Source organism: Apaloderma vittatum, unplaced genomic scaffold (assembly GCF_000703405.1).
Source record: "Apaloderma vittatum isolate BGI_N311 unplaced genomic scaffold, ASM70340v1 scaffold14285, whole genome shotgun sequence".
Taxonomy (NCBI): domain Eukaryota; kingdom Metazoa; phylum Chordata; class Aves; order Trogoniformes; family Trogonidae; genus Apaloderma; species Apaloderma vittatum.
The window spans coordinates 92717-98716 of record NW_009718915.1 but is presented as its reverse complement, the minus strand read 5'-3'; positions in this window follow the sequence as shown (position 1 = coordinate 98716).

Sequence of the window (6000 nt, the reverse complement as noted above, 5' to 3'; positions counted from 1 at the left end):
GCCCCCGCGCCCGCCCCGCGGGGGGGGGGCAGCCGGTACCCGGCGGGAGCGGGGTGACAGCAGCCCGGCTGGCCGCAGGATGGCAGCAGAACACCAGGAGTGGGAAGGGAGCCTGCGCTCTTCCACTAAACCTGCGACAGCTTGGGGCTTCGGCCTGGAGGTGGGTTTGGGGAGTGGTTTTTTGGTTGGTTTGTTGGACACACGGTTTTTATAGGCGACCGGGAGCTTGTGAGTTCTCCAAACCTGGAAATACCCTGAGCTATGGGCTACCGATTGAAAAGGACTCATCCCGCTTTGCAATAGTCGATAATGTTGGAAGGCAGAGGGGTCACGCACGGAACTCGGAGAGCTCCGAGAGAGCAGCATCAACACACACAAAACATCACTTTCGGTAGCGCATGTAATGCTCAGCACCCATAAGAACAGTGTAGAGGAAAGCAACACAGATTTGACTAATGCTTCAGGAGAACATGCCAGAATGGAAAACACAACTGTTAATTATTCAGTGTTGTCTAATTGCTTGTGTGTTTTAAGGCTTCTTGCCTTTGTGTTCCTGTTAGATGCTGTTGATGCCCATAACAGGTATTTACTGACTGTATAAACAATTTCTTCTAACAGATAAAATTTATCTCACTTGTTGGGTTTATTTTTACATTCATACATAGCAATTGATTGTTATTAATCACATCTTTCTCCACAGCAATACAAATCATTGCAACTTGCCAAGTTTTCTTCCCAAGATTCTCAGGTAGAAAATATCAACCTGGCCCTTCAGTAATTAAAAAAAAAAAAAAAAAATCTAATGATGTAATCTATGAAATGCTTGTAATTGTGCAACTAGTTATGCCCAGCCATAAGGCACAAATCTCGGAAAACGTGTTAATAGTAAAAAAATGGCTGTAGTTCACACATAGGCATGGCAAGTGCATGTGCAAATTTGGTGTACAGTCGTGAGCATTTTATAAGACTGGTCTGCATGATTTTAAATGTTTGGATGCGTATCTCTGTGCTTATATACAGAGACCCAAAGCCCATTGTCTACTTTCACTTACATGTTCCACTTACACTGGAAATGCAATGCCCTCAATACTATTATATAAATCCCCCCTTTTATTTTTTTCTTTTAAAGAACTATGAGTTTAAGAATATCAATATTTTATTATTCTGTTTGGCAATCAGGACTGCCACATTACTTTCCACAGGTTTCACGCAGTAATAAATTTCCAGGACGACCCTAGTCTAAAGATGTTAAGCAGGTCTGATGAAATAACGGCTTCAGCCCCAGGTAGCAGTAGGAATCCAAAACACTCCAAGGTTCTTCTAAGGTGAATTGTACCATTTTTTTCTGGTTCTGCTGCATTTGATTTTGAAAAAAAAAAAAAAAATCCCACTCGATCTTATCTTAGTGCCATTTTGAAATTATCAGATTTTCATTGCCTTTTAATGGCAAAGCCAATTCTTTCAGTCCAATTCAGCATCATTAAATTGTTAGAATAGCAGCTTCCTGTTTGATTCTTAATTATTCCTTTTTATTATATTTAAGACACTTAATTTTTTTGAAGTGGTTTACTCTCCTTTGTAATGATCTGTTGTGATTAGAATCTCTTTTATATTACACTGAAGTTTTAAGGGTATATATTGGTACTTCTAGTCTAAACCTCTATTTTCAAGGTATTTAGAGGATTAAATTCTAGGCTGACTCTCTGTTGTGAATTCACTTTGATGTTTAATAAAAAAAGGAGAGACACAATGGGAGAAACTGAAGACAGAAGGGACAGCTCTGAATTTTAGGGGCACATTGTCATGCACAGAAATCTTCAGGCATCTAGATAAGAATATACCGTAGCCTTAACTCTGAATTTCCTTCCTTTTGTGAAATTAGTCAGGCTGCTGACACTACTTAAACAGCCTTTTTCAATTTAAAATTCCACCCTCTTAACATTATGCAGCAGGACCAAGCGGTGTGAGTGTTTCAGAGGTGGTGTTATGACAGGGGTAGATGTATACATAATGGGGACTTGAGCGGGGAGCCTCGGAACAGCCATCGTATGGAGGGTAGGAAGAGCTATCATAGGATGTGGCCAGGCCTGTGTTTACACAGAAAAGGCTCATATTCTATATACTACAATTACATTAGCACACTGCCTGCGATCATATCTTGTTTCCTTGATGCCTAGAGATGGGGAATATAGGCTGTGATTATTGTTACAGGCTTTAGCAATAAGAAGGTAGGAGCCTTGAAATACCAGCAATTAGCGTTCGTGCCTAACAATAGCATGCCGTGGGGCTGTGTACAGAGAAGAGCACAGGGAAGAGTGGGTGGATGACACACAACCGGCCTCACTCGCAATACCAGGAGTTGAAAAATAGCCCAAGTTTAGGGGAACTGGACACCTCTCAACCAGGGAAGGTCACGCTGTATGCCTTGGCATCTACGTCTGTATCCCGCTTCATGATAGTTTTTGTGCAGAAAAGGTTTCACACTTCCATAGCAGGGCTGCTGCTGCAAAAAAAAAAAGTAGGTAGAGAGGGAACAGAAATCTTCCCCTGAGTCCTAACCATGGCTAAACATCATGATTTAATTTGGGCACAGCTTTGACTTCCATGTTTCAGAGGAGCTGTTCCTTTCCCTTAGGGTCCCTGTGCCCTCAGCAGCTTGATGTGCCCTCCTGTCTGCACTCCCTGCATCAGCATAACCAAAGTTACAGCAGCCCCCAATAACCTCAATATGGAGACTGAAGATGATAAGTAAGATGCTGAGAAAAACTCCTTGTAATGTCCCCTCCACACAGGATGGCATTGAGTTTGTTACAGACTTCAGGACTGAGGTAAGGCAGATCTGCCAGCTGAGCAGAGCGCTGCCCGCCAGCCTGATGAGGCCACCGTCCCCAGGATTCACCCTGTCTTTGCTCTCCTGTACCCACCCTGGCCAGAAAAGATCTCCTCAGCTCTACGGCATGGCTCCTGCAGGCACGTCAGGTCACTGTAAAACTGGTTCTGACATGGCGCCACATTTAAGCGGTTGCAGTTTCCAAGCTGGCTGCCCAAGTGCTGTTTGAACTGCCCACTGCACGACCTAATTGCAACAGGCTATGGGGGTTCAGTCCGCATACACACCGAATTTGGGAATGGGAATACCAAATACAAGCAACAACAATATTTGTAAGGAAAATTCACCAAATCATAGAATCCTAGAATGGCCTAGGCTGGAAGGGACCTAAGAGATCATTTAATCCAACCTCCCTGTCATGGGCAGGGACTCCTCTCAACTAGATCAGGCAACACAGGGGGACCGAGTGGGGATTCAACCCGTGACCTTGATGTTATCAGTACCACGCTCAACCTATTGAGACCCAAAACCTCCACAATTGTGTTGGTTATCTGCATAATATAAACTACTGTGTGGACAATGGCACTGTGTGTTGTAACAACACCTCTCTGTATTAGAGGTGGTGTCTTATCTGTAAAGGATCGGGTAAGAAAGTCTATTACTTTCAGTATTTAATGGAGGGAGAGGTGAGAAGTTCTTCCCCTACTTCCATGCCAAGTTTACGCAGTCTCTGCACTTGGCAAAAGGGACAAACTTCTTTAACACTGCAAAAACGGATTACAGAAATGCTACTTTGCATATTGACTTGTGGGTAGTGGCAGTCCTCCAAAACACTTTTAAGTCGTCATTTGGGAAGGACTAGCTTTCCCTATGGCTAAGCTAAATTAATAAGCTGAAAGTTGAAAGTTTTCTCTCATATTCATTCATTATAAAATGCATTCAGAAATTCTAAATACATAACAACTATCAATAGCCATCATTTTAATTAAAACAAAACCAAAAATCAACAAACCATGAAATTCCTTAAAAAAAAATCATGGACAATATGCTATACGAGGAGACCCTAAGGGTAAGAAACTGTAGGTGTTGGTACGTCCACTTGTACCAGGAATAACAAACCTTTCAGGTTTCAGCCACAGTGATTAATTTTAATGGCAGTAGACAAGAAACAATGTACATAGAGCTCTGTGACATGCTGCTTCTTTTTTTTTTTTATACTCTGAGAGCCAAGACAAGCCCTTCATATGTTAGCAGCTATTAATTAAGGCAACAATGTTTAAGCAGTGGGTTGAGGTAATTTTAAAACTGTTTAACCCTTTTAAGAACTGACGAGCTTTAAAAAGCATATATATGTGTGCTTGTGTTCACACTAATATATATATGTATAGGTATCTGCATGAACAGATTACATATATATGTATATATGCACACAACAGTAATGCCTACAACAGTTTTGGTACTTTTTTCAGGGAACAGTTAAAAAGCAATTCAGATCCATAATTTATAAAAGTGCCATTGCCAATTTATATAATTAATTACAGAACTGTTTGATAATGTTTATTTTGTCATTAAGTCAAACTTCAGTTATTTTGAATTGCAAATTTTGCTGGCATTATTTTGCTTTCACGGTCACAATTAGGTACCTTTAATGCTTCCAGTGCTAAGAAAGAGCAACTTAAACACACCCTCTCCACGCTTCACATCATGGATCCAGAACTAGCATCTCCCACCACCACCACATTTGGATTTTTTGTTTATTTTCTAAGCATCTAAAGAGATTTTGCTAAGATTCCTACTATCTCTCAGTACTGTTTCTGCCTCATTGTAGTTTTTCATGTTTAACAAGTGGGTCTAAAGGCATAGATCATATGTTAAGGTCCTGGCCAGAACCCATATGGTGATCATACAAACAATCCCACTTAGCTCAAAAATTATTTGCATTTTGTACACAAGCAAATTAGCCCACAAGTTCTACTACTTCAGTACTGAATTTTCAATTAAATACATAACAACTGGATATCCATGGACATTCACAAAAAGCCAAATGCATAGAGCATGTAATTTTCAATAAATTCCCAGCCTTGCAATGATATACAGCTGCACCTGTTAACAGTTAATATCATCATTCATCAAGGCACTTTCATTTACTGAGGGCTGGGAGAAGAGTATAGAAAGCAGAAACTTTTTCAAAATAAAAAATAATCCATGTTTTGCAGCGAAAGAAGAAAATGAAAACGTAGTCCTACTGCTACGCCAGTATAACCTCCACCAGTATCTCCTTCCTGACAAAAGTAAACATCTTCCTCCTTGTGATGCAAGTCACGATGCTGCAAAGAGCACCCTAAAAGAACTGAGTATTATCTTAATGATTGCTTTTCAACAAACACCCAAATCTTCTACTACTCTAAGTTAAAAATAGCTAATCACCTTGCAGCCGTGCCTCAACTAATTGTAGAAAGGCACAAAGCCAAAAATCGGAGTTCAAAACCAGGAAACAGCGAAGTGTGCCGTACAAACTGAAAACTTTGAAAAACAGGACATGGTGCTGCCCTAACTAGTGGTTCCAGCCACGGAATGTTACGTCACACGAGGTAGTCCTTGGACTTCCAGGTAGGCAAGTTGGAGGTCAAACCAGTGGCAGCCATCACCTCAGGAGACTCTGATCTCATTTGAGAAAGGCTGAGCACCAACAGCATTTTTTGCTCTTTTAGCATCCACTTAACATAGTAATTTAACAAGCTTCTTGGCTTGCAATTCCTAGCAATACGGGCACGAGTTGCCACCCCACTATGGAGCCACAGGTGCGTTTCAGGCCAGTGGGAACAGTCAAAAAGCTAGCATTGCCCCACCAGCCCAGCAGTAACTCAGCACACAGTGGCTCTGGTGGGCTACACCACATGTTGTAGCTGCTTCCCTACCTTCCCCCTCATACCCAGAACTCCTACTAGTAAGCATGTGAAAAAGCATTTTAGTCTTACTTGGCTTATTTTTGCATTACTGTCACCCAGAAAAGCACGCTGTCCAATTACAGCAGAGCCACTGCTCTTACACTGCCAAACGCTTTCTAAACGCTTGCTTCAAGTTTGTCCCATCTAAAAGTAAAAGAAGGATGATTTTTAGCTTTATATACTTCATAGGGAATTTCTCAGTGCTTTTCTATTAAAAAAATG